The sequence below is a fragment of the Euprymna scolopes genome, chromosome 8 (assembly GCF_053919585.1).
Source record: "Euprymna scolopes isolate OS-2025 chromosome 8, ASM5391958v1, whole genome shotgun sequence".
NCBI classification, from domain to species: domain Eukaryota; kingdom Metazoa; phylum Mollusca; class Cephalopoda; order Sepiida; family Sepiolidae; genus Euprymna; species Euprymna scolopes.
In genome coordinates this window covers 6,460,334-6,480,674 of record NC_136489.1, presented here as the reverse complement: position 1 = coordinate 6,480,674, position 20,341 = coordinate 6,460,334, and positions in this window count along the sequence as shown.

Here is a 20,341-nt window from a genome sequence, read left to right as displayed (position 1 = left end):
AAACCGTGTGTCTGCGCGTCACACCCAGGACATGTGACAATGTTTAGAGAAAAAAATAACTTTCAAACAATTTTTTATATTTTTATAGGATTCACTTAAATGTAAGTCGAGACTCGATAGAAGTTTTTTTCAGATACGCCCGTCGGTTTATTAGTCTGTCTATGTTTAGTGTGAAATAAGAATCTCATCGCCAAACGCTACGTTTATTAAGAGATGCCTTGCAAACAACATTAGAAATCTCGGAGGTGAAAAAAATAAATAGTTAGAGGAACATTATTTAAAACTTACGAGAAAGAATGGCAGGATAATCGGTGTAAACTGGGTGTTAATTTATTTAAGCAAATGTGTACATTTTAAATAAAGTATTATTAAGATTAACCGGGCGATTGTTAACCTCACCTCTTGCCTCTTATTTTTACAAGGTTTCGGTCGATTTAAACTCAAATCTTCGTCAGGTGTACAAGTCGCCATCTAATGGCAGAAAGATAAAGACGATCTCTGCACTCTAAAGTCTCGAATTTTGGGGTCGAGTTGACAGTAAGTTAAAACAAATTATAAAAAGACATTCATTATCGGGGTATAATTTAGAACTTATTATGATTAAACTTTTAATTAAAACCATTAAACAATTGATATTTCTTAGTACGTAATATTTACGAAACTAAGAGCTATCTGTTTTCACTATGGTAAAATGCGTGTAATCCTTTTTTTAAAATTTTATATATGTTATCATTAAAACATATCATTGATGAAAAGGGGGAAAAGAAAGAAAAAATAAGAAGGAAAGAAATGAGGAAAAATGAGGAAAATATATAAATATATATAATATAAATTGTTATGCAAAAATTTATGCCCATTATAGTTCGCTGGTTATGAAATTATGTTTATAATTTGTGTAAACAAGATTCAAAATTCGAAACGTAAGAGTGCAGAGCGACTCCTGTTTTCCTGCCAGAATTTTGCTACTTCCACACCTGAAGGTCGGATTGCATTTACCGAAACGTTGTGCTAATGACACTAAAGATTAAAACAATTGTCCAATGTATCAAATAATGCAAACATTTATAACTCATCTAAACAATTCACAAATGTAAAACAAGTTTTTAAAAAAGCAATAATGATAAACTTCATCTGATGCTTTAAGCCTGAAACCCATTTCGTAGTTTAGGGGGTGGAGAGGGTCGATGGGCATCCACTTTTCTAAAAATATAATTAGCTTACCGTATGATAGCTTTGTTGTTTTTGGTTCCGTTTCGTCTTGACAGACTATGGATACCCATTGCGGTAAATTGTTGTAGCAACAGTTGCGCAATCTCTAACAACACTTCTCTTATGAAATACCAGTGGCAAGGGAGGTTCAGGACGACTGCAATCAATGCTGAGATAAGCGCTGAACACATACAACATCATATATACCTAAATAGTCAGCTATCTGGTACTGACCATACTCAGCGTTGCTTAAATTCGATGATCTGAAAAGAATCGATGTGTCAACCTTATTATGTCGTAAGAATAGTACTCTCATAAAAATACCACATTTACTCTGTTGTTTGATATTAAGCAGTTTATTAATCTCCAACTTGTTTAAAAATTATATTTTAATAAAAAATATATTATTGTGGAGAATGGGACATATTATAAATAAATATATATATATATATATATATATATATATATATATATATATATATATATATATATATATATATATACGTATATTAGCAGAGGTCGTCGAACCTACACTACAACACATTGTTGGAGGAGGATACGAAAAAACAGCAGATTGGTCTTTAAAAAGGAGTAAGGCTAAGTGGGATGTCCAAAAACATCGGCGTAGGATATGCGAATAAATTATGTCCTATGGAATCCATAGTTGAAGGTAGGATATACGGTATCAAACTTCCGTCGAGATTATCATTTGATATGATGCAATAGCCTTGAGACAAGGCGAAACCAGTATGCCAGTTTCACAGTAAAAAATTCTACCCTACAATATGACAGAGTCAATGATATATAGTGGAAGACATAACGATGTGAAATATTTTATCATGGGGACCAAACACATACACTTTAAGTTTGTTTAACTACATATAACAGCAGCAAACTTATTCCAATGATAAATTTATATCGGGGGTCCATTCTACAACTACAAATAAGGATGCACTCTGGAGAAAGGAAAAAAATGGATCTGTCATTATTCATCGATAAATTCACCCTAAGCGATTTGCGATAAACTTAGTGCAATTCTAACGAAAAATGAAACCCCTTGAAGGATGAACAAATGGCACTGGGCAGAAGAGATACTTCTTTTGATCCGGACAAAAGGCTAGATAAAATCTTGTGCGACGTCCCTGCTTTTGCTTTATGCGGTCATCCATATCGATAACGAAAGCAAATATGTGTATCTGTGAGTACGCCTGTATACTGTAAGCGTTCATCATAGGAATCTTTCTTTTGTTCGGGACGCAGAAATTTCCTGGGTATTTTTCTTTTCTTTTTCTTTTCTTTTTCTGCGTGTGTGTGTAAAGACTTTTGCATTCTGGCTTTCAAAGGCTGATAATCGGCAAAGTAATCATTGAACGCCTTCGAAAGAATCCATCGACGAAACTTTGTGGAAGAGAGGGGAGGGGCAGACGGGAAACGAAGAGAAAAGCGGAGAGAGAAAAGGGATGATAAAAGCGAAAGTATGAGATAAGTGGATGCAAATGAGACAGAAGAAAGTGATGAACAAATTGATTGAAGTTAATTGATGGAGGAAAATATAGAAAGTTTGTCAGACAAACTGAGGATATGGTAAAATATAGACTGCTCGTAAATGAAGACAATAGTAAGATGATAGTTTATAGACATTCTTACACACATGTTAACACATTAATATATATATATATATATATATATATATATATATATATATATATATCCATGTATGTATATACGTGCACAGAAGTAGAGAGAGAGAGACAAAGAGGGACAGAGAGAGGGAGAGAGAAAGAGAAAACGAAAGACAAAGGAATATACAAAATTGGATAGACATACTCATTTGTATGTACCCCCCACACACATATATATATATATATATATATATATATATATATATATATATCCCACTGTACATAATAATTTACATCATATTAATATTATCTTTTTATGTTCCCCCACTATAAGCCATTTATCTCTCTATGTTGATAGAATACACGCGTGCGCACACACGCATGTATATATATATATATATATATATATATATATATATATATATAATCTTATAATCGTGTGTATGTATGTATATGTACCGTTTATATATATATATATATATATATATATATATATATATATATATAAACAGTACATATACATACATACGCACGATTATATATGCACGTATGTATATACATATATATTTATGTATATATATACATAAATATTTATATATATCCATATATATGCGTCTGTATGTATTTATGCGTGTCTGTGTGTGTGAGTGTATAATTTATAAATATAGAGAGGCGAAGAACGCAAAATATATATTTACATCAATACACTCATAAAACACACACACATACAGACATGTATATATATATATATATATATATATATATGTATATATATATATATATATATATATATATATATATATATATATATATATATATATATAGTGATGGGATTATGAAAAATATTTAATTTTTAATTTTTAAATATTTAATTTTTAATTCCGATACTGATTCTGATTTTTCCTCTAAAATAATTTTTTTTGATTAAGAATTGACTGTTTTTTTTACAAAACTGTTCAAATTACGTTAAACTCTTGTGTTATGCCGGAAAATATTTTGTAAAATGTCAAGAAGTACACTTGAGAGCGGGGCGTATATAGTTCTGTATGTATTGTAGTTCTAATAAAGTTAACACGATTAGCAAAATTATTTCCACAAAATTTGAATCTTCCCTTTTTAGACGGTTACATGTCCAAAAAGAAAAAAAAAAGAACGGTATTTTAGAATTTCGCATTAGGAATCAGTAATTTTTACATAAAATGACCACCAGCTGATAATAATATTTTAGGGATATTCACAAATGTTGACCACTGGTGTTACCTAATATAATCGCCCAAGAATCGAAAATTAAATAAAGTACTGAGAGAAAATTACATTTTCGTAAGATTGTTGATCTGTATTAAATCTTTATTTTATTTATTTTTATTTATTTTTTTTGGTGGGGGGGCAGATTTTTTTTATTTTCTATTTTGGCCGCTATAGCTGCTTCCACATGCAAGGCTTATTGACAGAGGTGTTGTTTTCTTCTAACTTAACAGCGTGGACCCTAGATTTATTTTGAACAACACGCTTTAGAATACGTTTAAAAACAAATAATGTTATCCTTAAGAGAAATTCACGCAAAAGATTTGGTAACATTTTTTGCTGCAAGTTTCTTATTTCATCTCTTTATTCTGTTAGTTATAATAACATATACCAGAATACCCTGTTATTAAACACCGTATTAATATATACCTGGTTAATATATACCCTGTTATTATATATATTGTAAATATACATACCTTGTTAATACACACCCAAATCTCATTCTCTTTGTTTTTGTGTGGGGCAGGGCACCATTAAATGTAGATATAATTTATTGTTGTTTCTTTTTTTTACAAACCCCTAAAGGTTTTCCCTTAACCTACAAAGATCTTGAAAAAGTTATGTGAGTGTTAACAAATATTTTTCACATTTGTCCAAAGTGAAAAAAATACAATAAAGCATTCATTATTTGAAAAGTCAATGACCAAACACAAAAGAAAAAAAAAACAAAATTTATTCAGAAAAGAGACAAGCGATATCTACAATATTTACTTTTTTTACCCTAATTGAACAATAAAAAAAAAAAACATAAATTCGACTTGGTGAGTCACCTGTGGTCCGGCGACCTTTAGTCTTCTGTTGTAACTGACGAACTTCTAAGTAATAAATATATCTGCGTTTGTTTAATCTTTTGTGATTAATTTTTTTCAAAATAAATTTTTAAGAATCTTTCTTGGAATAGGCAATCAGGTGCAAAGTCCCGATTTTGCAGATTCGCGATCCAAATATAACAAAAACTTCCGATTTTCCAGTTGTGATAAATCGTTCTAAAGTACTTATCCTTCTTCTACTACTACTACTACTACTACTACTGCTAATACTGCTGCTGCTGATACTACTCGCACAACTATATATATATATATATATATATATATAATATATATATATAATATATAATATATATATATACATATATATATACATATATATATATATATAAATTCAGAGGTACAAATGGTAAGAAAAATGTGCATCTGTGTATACAGATCCACATATTTATACTGAAACTGTAGATCAGCAGATATAGGATAAAAACTACAAACAGATACGAACATACATCCATATATATTCATATGTATATGCCTGTATATATATATATATATATATATATATATATAGAGAGAGAGAGAGAGAGAGAGAGATAGAGAGAGGGGGAGGGAGAGAGACAAAGGGTAGGCAGACAGACAGACAGACAGAAAGAGAAACAGTCAAGTATGTATGTATACACATATATACATACACACATATATATATATAAGAATATATATATATATATAATATGTATATATATATGTATAAATATATACACATATATACATATTCTTATATATATATATATATATATATATATATATATATATATATATATATATATATATAAACCGGAAATAAATACAGACAAGATATAAACATTTATATTTTGTCGTATTGATTTTTTATTCATACATATTTAAGTATATATATATATATATATATATATAGAGAGAGAGAGAGAGAGAGAGAGAGAGAGAGAAAGAAATAGAAGGAGATACCGATTGCTTGCAAACATAGGAAAAGATATACAGCGAGAGGAAGAGAGGTTGATCGATACATTTAGAGAAAGAATTAAATAAAAATACCTACATACATACGTACTTACAGTTATACATAGATGTATACGTACTTACAGTTATACATAGATGTATACGTACTTACAGTTATACATAGATGTGTTACAGAGAGAGAGATCGATTAATAGGTAAACAGACATGAGTATAATGAAGTAGAAATATAGTAGATGTATAAGTTTACATTTACGTCTCAATACTCGTAGGTTTTCACTTTTTTTAGACACGTGCTTATGATTACATGATGCGAAAAGCACTATTCATTCTCCATTCTATCAAAGCATAAAATACGCGACGATGCGTGCGTGTGTGTGTTTGTATGTGACTTATTTATTATTGCGTGTGTAAGAACGTATCTGATCTTTCATGTGTGTGTGCGTGAGATTCTCTTTTACGCCATTTCCATCGAAGTTTTTCGCAGTTCAAAAAATTCATAATCGATCCCCAGTGTATTTTTAATAATAGAATCTCACAAATATTTATATCAAATTTTTGCGCACCCACGTGTTTTGTTTATTCCATACATTTTATTTAGTGTGAATATGCGCAGTTGAGTGTGAGTATGTTTTAATATCAAGAAGATGCGTTCAAATTGTATGTGCATAGAGATGGAGGCAGATGAAGCGACTCATCAGTCAGCATCTAACTGTCACAAATAAATAAGTCTGGATGGGAAAATCTTGCGCAAGCGCATCCTTTGGGGGAATAAACGCACGATATAAAGAACATCTTTCGATTCAGTCTGCGCGCTTGGTGATGTAAATGCTATCTCAAATAAAAAAAATAACACTCAAAATAACTACGGAACAAAGATTTTCATATCAAATCGAGGATACGTTCTCGACAGTCAGCCCGACAAATTCTTATTTATTTGAGATAGGTTGTACTTTTCCTTTTTTTTTGGTTATAGATTTGTAAATTGCTAGGATATCCGGATTCCTAAACATTTCGGTTTTTCTTGTTAATTGTTTGGGGTTTCCCTACCTGATAATATTGGGGCTACTCGATCAATCTTTGTAGGCAAGTTTGTTTTACGTCTTGGGAGCTGGCATATAAATCCTCACTTTTCAGTCCTGTGCGGCATGTTCCTGTTGTGAGAGGAAAATAAATAAAGCTCGAGGAGAGAAGAGGGGAGGGGTAGGTAAGTAATGTTTCTTGATCATTTGACACAAAGTCTTGTATCTCTTCTGATTCCACACTTTGGCTGTTCCCTCCTATATCAGTGAAGAAGTCCGTGTAAGCAATTAGGAGTGGTCTTCCAATCAAGAATCCGACTTTTTGGAAAGGTTGGTCTACTATTTTTATAAATCGTCCTTGGGTCTAATTTTTACCTCGTGAGAAATCAAATAACTAGCAACAGCTTTGTTGGCCCTTTTATTAGAAACAAAGAGCAGTGCTTATGCGTAATTACTGTTAAATAATTTTTATTTAATCTTTGTTCGCAAAGAATCAATTCTTTTTTACAGAAGCAGTTTTTTTTTTATTTTGTCTGGATAGAAAATGTCCACTGTTGGAGAGCTGAATTTTCCTAAAAGTAACAACGATATTGTCTTTAACTCTGCCCCTCTGTGAGTGAAAGCAAATAGGGGAGTTTGTATATACAAGTGTAATAGCCTCAGTTGGTAAAGCGGCACAAACAGACGTACTGCCCCCTAAAAGTGTTCTCATAAAAATGTGGGGCCCCACAAAATAAGGCACTTTCAAGGAATGTTGACCTTGAAGATTTCAGTACTTTATGGAAAATAGCGAGCAATTCCTGGAAATGGCGCAAACAGTAGTCGATTTTAAAACCGTCAAAAACTTTAAGAAATGAGACGATTTAACGCATGCACAGGTAGCAAATTAGTCTTAAGATTTTAAAATATTTAAGCTTTTCAAACAAATAAAGTATAAATACTAAAAAAAGATAAAAAGAAAGGGGTGTAACTAAAAAAATCCCATTTAAAACAATAGCAAACCGTGCTTGTGTTTAACATAAGATTTACAAGTTAAATTCATTGTTTACGTCATCTGTTATGTACTAAATTATTAGTTGAAAGTACACAGTACAAACTCTCTTATTTTAAGACTCGCTATTAAAATAACTTTAGTACTTCACCACGATCTGGAAACTATACATGTACCAAGAATTCATCTAAAGTATCCTACATTTCAAGTATTAAATTTAAAATAAAACACAGCGGACGAGCAAAAATACAAAAAAGAAAGAAAGCGCTTGTTGTCGACACTGTGTAAATTTCCAGAGCATTTTTTTATTTATTTATTTTTACACGATTGTAAACGGACATGTCTCACTTTGGAATGCGTACGATGCGTTCAGAGATCGAGAGGAGCGGGAGGGGGCAAGTAGTATATGCCATGCAAGCTATAACATAACGAGTGTTATGTGATAATGAAAAACGCATAAAATAATAATTACCGCTGGAACCACTTAGCTAGATCGGCCTTCAACCTGCGCCTTTTTTATGTATTTCCAATATAATCTAAGCCAGAACCAGTGGCTTCCTTCCCGCAAAAAGCGTGTAAGTTTGCCTAAGTGAACGTATGCGTGCCTGTTTTTAGTTATGATTTTATAACGATATTATCACATTTATATGACATCATCCAACAAATAAAAGCATGTGTACGTTTTTATTAACTTTTTATCATCAAAATCAACTTTATGATCCTTTTGTAATTTTTCCTTTGTGATCTCCTCCTCGCATGATGTTAAATATTTCAAATATTTAAAGGGTCGCTGTGTTTACTTTTTAATTACGTAATCAGACTGAAATTGCACCCTTCTAAAGTATAACAGCATCCTCATCTTCGTTCTCAACTTCCTCCCCCTTTCCTTTCCTAGCTTTCTGTTTATTTTCTGATTCGTTTTATTGCTTGCATTTTCTGTTTCATCTATTTCTTCTTCTTTTTATTTAATTTCCTTTTTCTTATTTTTTGTTTTTGGTTTCGTTTTCTTCTTCCGCTTGTCCTTCTCTTGTACTTTCCCTTCTTCTTTGATTTTTCTTTATTCTCTTATTGTTTTATATTTTTTGAACATGTTATTTTCTTCACTTATTTGCATTCCTTTCCCCCTCTTCTTCTTTTCCTCTTCCTTGTTTCTCTTCTTTTTATTTTTTTCCTTTTGTTTTTCTTGTTTTTACTTTTCTTCTCTTTCATCATCATCATTATCATATTATTATTTTATTATTATTTTGTTATTATTTTGTTATTATTATTATTTTGTTAGTATTATTATTATTTGTTATTATTAATAGTATTATTATTTTTATTATTATTATTTTGTAATTATTATTGTTATTATTTTTATTATTATTATTATTTGTTATTATCAATATGATTATTTTATTATTATTATTATTATTATTATTTTGTTATTATGATTATTGTTGTTATTATTATTATTATTATTAGTATTATTATTATTATTATTATTATTATTATTATTATTTTGGTATATTTTCTTTCTCGTTTTTTTCTATTATATATTTGTTGTACTACTATTAATGTTTGTCTCTTGTTTGTTTTTCTTTTTGTATAGTTTCTCCCATACTTCTTCTTTAGATCCGCTACTATTACGTCTAAATATTCTTAGAATTGTTGTCATCATCTTTTCTTCGGTGCTTCTTTCATCCACTTTTTCTCTTCGCTGTGATACTTTCGACCTAACTTGTTTACCTACTTACCCTTCTCCTACTTCATTCATTCTTTCATTTATTTTCAGTCCTTATTTGTTTCCTCCTCCCTTTTCCGTCTTCTCTTTTGTTGTTTTCTTCTCCTTCGTTTTCACCACACTTATTTTGTCCTATATATAAATATATATTCTTCTTGCATTATCTTTTCATTTCTATTTCTTTATATAATTAAACATTTCACGTTTATCTTTTTCCCGCATAACATAGTTTTATTGCTACAACTACTACTCGTACTCCTACTCTGTTTTCATACTACTAACAATACTACTACAAATACTGCTGTTACTTTTTTGCTGGGTTTGTTCGTCTTTCTTCTTCTTTAGTAGTGGTCGCTCACTGACAAAAACAGGCAAGGTTATCTGTAATCTGAATTACAAATAGTAATCTAAAGTTTTAGCTCTCTCCCCCTAAATAGTTTTCGATTGCACATCACATTTTATTCTCCTAACAGCCGTTTACCATTTTATTTTGTTGATTTTTTTCTGGTTTTAATAATCCTACTATAGGATCCCAGTATTCCGCGTGCCATATCAGTTGAGATGTGCATTGTCTACTTCCTCCAACGCTTTCCCATCATAGTTCTCTAACACCAACTGATTTCTTTTTTTCTTTTTTTTGAAGCGAGTAAAGAGATGTAACATACATGTTCACATTTTAAACATTTTAAAAACACATCATCTTCGTTTAGTCAGGTGTAAATATTGATACTTGCAGAAGAACTGATTTGTAGGAAATAAGTTGGCACTTTGTAAGTTTATGTCAGTCTTTTTCTGTTTGGCATGTTCGGTTGATGCGGTTAAGCATTTATTGTCGTCCTGCTCAAATCATTTCTCGGTTTTTTAGATAGCGTCATTTACTCTGATAATGAAAATTAAAATGATGGTGGAGACGATGGTAATGAAAAGTAAAATGATGCTGGTAGTAATGATGATGATGATAATGAAAATTACAATAATGATGAAATACATTTAAAATGATGCTGAAATGAAAATTAAAATAATGATAATTAAAATTCAAACAACAATGACGATAATTAAACATAAATTATGACGAGAATTAAAATGATGATGATTATTATCACACTTTAATTATGATGATTAAAATGATAATGATTATGATGAAATTAAAATTAGAATGATGGTGATAATTAAAATGATGATGATGAAAATTAAAATTATGATGATGAAAATTAAAATTAAAATGGCGATAATTAAAATTCAAACAACACTGACGATAATGAAAATTAAATTATGATGAGAATCAAAATGATGATGATTATTATCAAACTTTAATTATGATGATTAAAATGATAATGATTATGATGAAATGAAAATTAGAATGATGGTGATAATTAAAATATAAATGATGATGATAATTAAAATTATGATGATGGTAATTAAAATTGTGATGATGAAAATGAAGATTAAAATGGTGATGATTATAATAATGAAAATGATGATGACGATAATAAAACTTAAAGCATGATGATGGTGGTAATATTGCTTGTTGACGAAAGGAAAACTTTGTTTATTTAAAACTTATTGTCAATATAGTTCTGATCCTTAAACAAAAACTGAAAATGTAATTAGGTGTCACGTGTTCGTTCAGGGCAAAATGTTTCGATTTCAATTTTTTAAATATATTGTCTCAAAATATGATTGTCCCTTAGTGGGCGGTATTATGCGACACAAGGGTGGGAAAGTAAGATTTACAGAGCAAGCGCCATAATGGAATGGCACTCTGACCTGCAAAACTAACTGGACAGGGTAGTCGTAATTCCCCTCTAGACGCATCGCTAGCAAATACCAATAAAGTAACCTCTTCTCAAATGAGAGACGGCAAATCCTGGAATGGTTAACCTACTAGAATTATATAAAGGCATACCTCAATTAACCGGGAACATATATTATCTGGCATTCATAAAATATTATGCAATATTTGTTTGATTCTAAGTTCTTTCATCATTTTAAATTTTAGATGACGGCTATTCTATTACGTAAATGCTAACTCTAAACTGCATACCATGCCTTAACTGATTCTATTAAACTTACTATATATTTATAGTTGTATGATAATTCTATCGGGAATCTATATAAATAGATTATACAATGCAAATAATGCAAATCCTTGCGTCAGTAATGCAAGAGAATGTCATATATTAGTGATAAACGGCAACGTATACATTGGTTAATTTATGTTTGGATTAACGTTTTTGAATTCAGCGAATTTTAATGAATAAAATAAAGGAAAATAGACAAAATAATAGGAAAAATGGATCAGGCCAAAATCATGCAATTCATGTAATTTGGATGCATCTGACTACTGTTTTCATCTTGAGTGTCGAAGTGGTTTGAGTATATGGAATAATCAATATTCCTCTGGTGAGTGGAGGTTCAATTCTCAGTGTGAGCTGTCGCAAAATATAATTGCGAATTACTTAAGACCTCTAGCTAATCAGGCTGACGGAACAAGAGCATGCTAGTCCCTGAATATAATAAAGGATTTCGTTCGAATTTTTTCCAAATTCTCGAGTTCGTCAAAAGCAATACCGAATCGGACAAGCTACCCCTGATGACGGTCGCAGCATGGATCAACAGAAACATTATGAAAATGACACTCAAGATGAGAACAGTAGTCCGATAAATCAAAATAATGGGAATAAGAAATCCCCATCTGAAAATCCAGAAACGTAGAATCATGCTATTATGACAGTGTTTTTATCAGAAAAGTTGGGATCCAATCAGGTCGAAAAGACGACTTAAAAACCATGATGTATTTTACTAGACGAGGAGGCATCCTCAGTACGGCAGTGATTCTTATATAGAAACACTCCAGACAAGGCATGAAACCACTTGGTGTAAGGAACTAAAGGAACTAAAACTTATCCCGTTTCAGAGGAACATATTAGCAATCAACAAGTATTAGGTCGTTAAATTCTATAATAGGAAAAATATTTTTTTTTATTTGTTAAAAACATTGCACAAATGCTGGAAATAAAGGAGAGTATAATGGAGGTGACGTTTAAGAATATTCTGTCGAAAGTAAAGCTGAGATCAACTCCAAGATATCCTGTTGCTATATATATTAGTTGCTGAGATATATTACTTCTCAGAGGCTCTCTATCTCAGACTCTCTTTGAGAAATGTTTAATTTATTCCTAATTGCCTGAGGAATACCTAGCGAGGAATGTAAGCCGAGTTGCCTAGACAAAGTTTGTAGATTAGAGTGCGAATTTTTTTAAGTATCACTAACTGTGTGTCTAACCTCATGCAAATAAGGTAAATAAACATACAGACTTAATACAAATGTAAACACCTTTTTCACTCATTTTAAACCATCCAGACCAGAATTCAGCATTAATTAGTCCACGGACACCTGGTTATCCTTTACGAATTTGGGATTATATCAGTTTAAATAGGGATATAATTCCATATGAACTGACAAAATATGCTCGTTCGTATTACCCTGAGAAACAGCAAAAATATATTCTGGCATTTGGCAAAATGTATAAGGTAAGGTTTATGCGCTGATTCAAAAACTATTTTTAACATATTATAACCAAACAAGGAGATAACCTCGTGTATGAGTTCGTTTTAGGATTTTCCGATCACGCAACACCCCAGAAAAGAAGTTCAACAGTTATTCTGGTCACTCAGGACATCACTCAGAACACAAAAAATTGGCCTTGATCGTGACAGGGTTTAGTGAGGAATTATTGTTATTCTGTTGCAACACGAATGCTCCGCCAATCCAGGTTGATAGGTGCGACCACACACCACGTTGTGAGCGTTTTTGTTGGTCAGTCTGTCACCCGGCGTTAAATTGGCACTCCTCTATAGATTGATGTTCTCTGAGAAATAACTTAATAAAGTTGACCATCCCGTCTGGAACAAATGTTAACAAAATTATAGAAGCAATGCGCAAGTCTTAAATCCATGTCTACGTCATATAAATATACATCGATTCATCTCTCCAGTTTAAAATGTCTGCATGTTTACACCTAAGTTTTCGAATCTTTTCTTCAAGACAAAATGTCCACCTGCCTTTAGAAGCACTAGTTTTGCTAGTATTATATAAAATAAATCAATTGATAGCCGGCTTTCCTCCGTCGTCTTTGCCAAATAAGTGTTTTATTTATTAAAGATGCGGAAGATAGTACATGTGAACATAAGATCGTTGTTTCTTGTAACATGCAAACATGACAAAATAGACTTTCTCATTAAATAAATAGTCGCTTTGTATACAACACAAGAGACTTATTAATATCAACGTTGCTCCATTCTCAATTTAGGACGATATTTGAAAATAGTCTCGTCTCTCATATTAATGCGTAGATGTTTTTGGCTTTATCTACCTCCAGTTACAATGTTCGAGCTTCTAAATTTACCTTATAATTAAAATACGATAATAGAACTTTTATCGATTTGTGAAGTCCGGTTATTTTGTATTAATCTATATTTGAAGAACTCGTTTAAAAACTGGTTTAGAGTAATACCGTTTGGGTTACGTATTAATTTTAGACTAGTTAAAAATAATGAATACTGCAGAGAACAAGCCGCCTTAATAGGGAAAGTTTTATTTTGGAAATTTCTCGTTTTCATGGGTGGCTATTTTTTTGTTTTTAATATGAGAAAACAGTATTGGTAAATAATAGTATATTTCATGAAAAAGATTTTTTAAAAACTGCCAGATAAGTACAGTTAAAATGTTCAAAGTTTAAGACAAAGCTGAAATAAGAAAACGATGTTTGCAATACACAAATGTTAGCGATATTAAGACAAGAAATTGACAGACACATATATTGGTGCCCTCTTGTCTCTATTTATTTGCTATTTCACATGAATAGAGCTAAACACAATGTATTTTTACTGTGACGAACACTTAGCCCCACGAAAAAGGCAGTATAGATTGATATGATGATAATTGTCTTTCTAGACAGAAAAGAAGAACTGAAGTATTAAAATGCACACTAAACATTGAAATATTGATTTGCACTAAACATAAAACATTACATTTACAACAAATTAAGCACAAGACCATCAAAAGTGTGGGGAAAATGTGAGTTCTTGTTTATCCTTGGTTAGAATGATAAAAAAATATCTACCCTACTTTTACTTTGATCCATGTAAAAAGAACAAGGAATGTGTCAGAGTGATTGAAACAAAGGTTTAGAATAGCTTATAAATAAAGAGGCATAAAATAGATAAGGAAAACGAAATTGCCACATATGCTCTATAAGGTTCCATCTACCTCATGAGTAGTTGTTCAGTTAATTAACCAGATCAGACTACAAAAGGACTGATCAGTTTGAAAACAAATTGTCTTTTAGCCAATCCTGTCCTTCCCTCTCTTACTTTCCCTTTCTGTCCTGCCCTAACCAAGCCTATCGACATGTTCCACACATCCCAAAACTTCAGCATAAAATGTCTTCGAGTCCAACATAAATATATTTCTGATGAACCGCCCCCTAAAGTAAGACACTATCAAATCTCCAATACTAACGATTACTATGATACTATCCCATTGATGATTGTACGCGCTATAACCCTTACTCCGAGTGGCTTTCATGCCTTGATTATTTGTGACCTCCATTTAAAAAACACACTAAGCAGTGGAATTGCACATCAGTTGACATTAACTTTGTTTAGATAATTAGAATTTCAGTATTTTCATAATAGTCCAGGCAAAATAAGGTTCGACTTGGAACAAATTGCAACAGAAATTTTTTCACCACCAGGCATTACCATGAGGTGTCTAGAACATCATACTAAAAGTCCTAAGAAATCCACGTTGATGAAATATGTCTAATTTGCATAAATCCAAGATAGCCGCCAATTTTCAATAATTTGTCATATCTCCGCATTTAGATGTCATAATTGAGTGATTTGAAGTGCTAAAATGGGGGTTTTGAACACAAGGATTTACGTGGAATAGGGTACATTTTTATTGGATAAAGAATTTATAGCCAAAAATCCAATATGGCCAAAAAATATTGAAAAGTGTTCATATGCGTGGTATCTGAAACATAGGCAAACTGAAATGTGAGTGTTTTGCTGCCTCATGTGACTAACTCTTGACTAACTTTATATTATAACTTTTTTATATTTAACTATTTATTTTATAACTTTATATATTATTTTTGTTTCTATTCCAGGGTAATTAATCTGAGATTCAGCAAACATTGACAATGGAGAAGTGTCGCATCTGTAATGAATCAATCTCTGACGGAAAGGCGACAGTTGTTCTTCAAACAAAAGGCAGCGATGGCGTGAATCGTGCAAGTAGTCAACGTGGTAGCGATTTGGTAGTGAATCTAGGAGAGACACTACACGTAGAATGTCGCCGCAACAATTGCAAAGCAGAAAACATTGCACGTGACCTAGCAAGGCAGCAACAACCACCAAAACCCCGCTGTGAGCTCCGTTCTGAACTACACTTCAATTTTCAAGAACACTGCTTGTTGGGTGGACAGTCAGCTAAAACTGGTAGAAAGCAAAGAGAACTGGGTGTTTTCCCAGTTAGGACAGAAAACTTTCAGAAGATGATCCTTCAGGTTTGTCATTCTAGAAGTGACGAATGGTCTGCAACAGTATAAGGCAGAATAGCATCGGTGAATGACCTACACGCAGCGGATGAAATGTATCACCAGCAGTGCAGTAGCAACTTTAGGACAGGGGGGAAACATTCCTACTAAGCACTCTTTAGACACCAGTTGTACTAGAGACAAATCAAAGAGGCTCAAACTCGGAAGGCCTGAGATAGACGAGAGAACGTCAGCGTTCCTGGAAGTGGCTCAGTTCTTAAAGGAAAATGACGAGGAGCAAACCACTTACATGACCTTGTTCTCAAAATGTCAGAGTTTCTTCAGAACACAGAGCATGAACCTTACAGCGCTAAATACATGAAAACTAAAATAAAGGAGCACTTTGGCGAGAGGGTTTTAATGACTGTGCTGAGCACCAAAGAACGTGTGGTCACATTGCGAGATATAGCAAGCTCAATCCTCTATGCATTCCACAAGCAACAGAAAGCTGAAAATATTGAATATGACAAGTTGAATATTATTGAAGCTGTTGCAAAACTCATTGCCAGTGATGTAAAGTCCATGGAAACCCCAAAAGATTTCTATCCAAACACAGGCGGCATTGCTGATTCTCCTAGGTACATTCCAAACCCATTGCTATTACTGCTTAGGACTATGTTTGCTGGCAAAAATGTTGGTGTTAAACTTGCTTCGATTGGGCAGGCCATAATGCAAGCCATACGACCAAGGGCAATAATAACCCTTCTAAAGCTTGGCCTCGGTATCCAGATGCACCACCATTTTGCGTCACGTTTTTTGGTGGGCACGCTTCACGGGCATGGGTTTTCATCTTCCTATGCCGAGTTCATGAAATATGAACGGAGTGCAGCTGTTATACAAGGTACTGAGATCCCTGGGTATTCCGAAGAGCACAACATAGAGTATATTGCCGATAATGTGGACCATAATATGGCAACAATTGATGGCACAGGGACATTCCATGGAATGGGCATTATAGCTACTGTTACACTAGAAACAAAAACAAGCAAGGCTGTCCCCACAGTCCATGTGACGGCTAAAGAGAATGCTGCCATTGGTCGCATCAGTATTCAGTACTTCAAAATTCCTCCAGCATTGGAACCTATCATCTACAATCCACTTGTTCGCACGACAGAAGAGGATCCAACATCAGAGTTAGATATACTGTGGAAGACATCATTACTTCTCCACTCTCCAAGGCCATCATGGTCTGGCATGATGCAGTGCCTGCATCGAGGTCAACACCCAGGAAAAGCTTCTGTGACATTCCTTACAATGATTGACCTTGATCCCAGTCATGCTTCATGTATCTACTCTACAATGATGTTTGTGTCTACCCAAGCTCAACTATACGACGTTACTCCAATCCTCACATTCGACCAACCCTTGTACTGGAAAGCTTTAAGGATTGTAATGTCTCAACCAAATGCCAGTGATCTAAAGCGCATAGTCCTCAGGCTTGGGGGATTTCACATGCAGATGAGCTTTCTTGGGAGCATAGGTCACCTAATGGCAGGCTCGGGACTGCAAGAGTTGCTCGAAGTGGTATATGCTGGAAACACAGTGTCCCACATGATGGCAGGCAAAGCTGTTTCCAGAGCAGTGCGGGGACATATGCTGGTAGATGCTGCACTGAACACCATTTTGGTCGCTGATGCCTACAATGTGCCAGTGCCAACCAAAGTCACAGTTCAGGAACCACAAGTGGCAACTGCTGATACTGAGACAGATAATGTAGAACCACAAGATATTCCTTCAGATACGGTGACGACTGACATAACTACAGCAAGTGAATTGTATGACAGAGCAATGTCCTCTTCCCTCTCAGTGGAAGAAGTTTGCTCTGCAAAAGTGTTGCAAAGAATCCAGGCTGAACTTGACAACAAAAAGGAAATGATGACTATGCCAACAGCAAAACTCTGGTTGCAGTATCTCAACATGGTGGATATCTTGCGGGAATTTATTAAAGCTGAAAGAACAGGGAACTGGAGCTTACACCTCCAATGTGTGCACGATATGCTTCCCTACCTTGCCGCTTCTGGACACCGACTGTATACAAAGTCTGCATATGTTTATCTGCAAATGATGGCCGAACTACCAAATACACATCCGGATGTGTATAAGAAGTTCCAAGAGGGATACCACGTTGTGCGGCGCAGTGATAGATACTGGGCAGGGCTCTCCACAGATCTGATAATCGAACAAGTTTTGATGAGAAGTATAAAGACGCATGGGGGCCTAACTCGAGGAAAAGGGATGACAGAGACTCAGCGCTTACTGTGGGTCCTATCCATGCCAGCATGCGCAAACATCAACGATGCAATGCAGAAGTTCACGGGGTATCCTACGAAACCAGCGACCAACACAAAGATATTTCGAAAGCTAGACAGGCCAGAGATGTCAAGGACACCCTCGCTCTTATCAGCCATCTGAAGGAAAGAGATCCATTCAAGGAGAATACCTCACTTCACAACATTGCTAATGGCATGGCCGCTCAGGACGGAGTCAATGTTGACCAAACAAAAGAAATTGGAGAAAAGATTCTTGTGAGAATGGCAGGGAAATCTGTGGAAGAGTTCACCTTCCAAAAAGCCGATGAAGCAATGACACTTGCATCCAGATCAACTGTCAAAGTCAGAGGGGAATCTGTATTAGTGGATCCACAATTGGTGTTCCAGCGACTGGTAATTGTAGGTGAACGGTGCAAAGACTTGTCAACGTTATTCAAGTTCGAACTTTGTAGCCACCCTCTAGCCTTATTTGACTCGTCATCCCTTTGCCTTGCAGGCCAATAAGGCAGTCCTTGCTGATGTTCTGTGAAAGTCTATAGATGAAGAACAACGTGAGCCGAGTGTAGACCAAGTCCAATATGACCTTGATGGCGGCGCGCTACTCCATCGGATTCCCTGGCCAAGAGGTTCTACATATAATAGTGTGTGTCAGATTTATGTCAGATATGTGACACAGAAATATAGAGCTGCTGTCATTGTTTTCGATGGCTACAAAGATGAACCCACAACTAAAGATGCCACACAACAAAGAAGAACAGGAACCTGCTCTAGTTTGACCGCAAGCTTTGCTGGTGATATGATCATCCAATTCAAGAAGGAGGCCTTCCTGAACAACAAGGCAAACAAACAGCGCTTCACACATTTTCTCAGCGACAAACTAGAAAGGGCTGGATGCAGCACAGAACACGCAAAGCATGATGCTGATGTCGTCATTGTTCAAACAGCCCTTGCCTCTGCCAGAACAAGAGATACGGTTCTCATTGCTGACGACACAGATTTGTTGGTCCTCCTGTTGTATCACGCTGATATGACCGAAAACGAACTGTTTCTGGTATCAGAGTCAAAGCAAGCCACCATAAAGCAGTCGAAAGAGTTGCTGGGTCCTCAGATTTGCGACAATCTGCTCTTTGTCCATGCTATTCTTGGTTGCGATACCACTAGTCGCCTGTTTGGATTGGGAAAAGGTTTGGCAGTGAAGAAGATGAAGACTGATACCCTATTTCGTGAGCAATCAGAGATGTTCCACAAATCAGGGCAAACACCGGAGGGCATAACTGCTGCAGGAGAGAAGGCTCTGGTATCACTGTACGGTGGTACCAAAGAGGAAGGACTGGACAGCTTATGATACAAACGGTTCTGTGACAAGATTTCCAAGAACACATCTTCCGTGGAACCACAAGCTCTACCCCCAACATCAGCAGCTGATAGATTCCATAGCCTCCGTGTCTATTACCAGGTAATGGAGTGGAAAGGAACATGTGTGAACATGAAGCCACAAGATTGGGGATGCCACCTTGTAGACAGAAGGTGCATGCCTATACAGACAGGTCAGCCCGCAGCACCACCGGAGATACTGGATGTCATCTGTTGTAGCTGCAAGATAAACTGCAAAACATGGAGGTGCACATGCCAAAAATATGGTCTCCATTGCACTGCCGTGTGTAGAGAATGTCGTGGTAAATGTTGCTCTAACTCACAGGTGCAAGATTTGTCAGATGATTTAGACGACGATGCTTAAGCCGGATACCACAAAGTGGCACAACTGGAATTGACACTCTTGAAATTAATATTAATGATCTGTTGTTGAAACACAGGCTTACTGTTGTTCATGAGT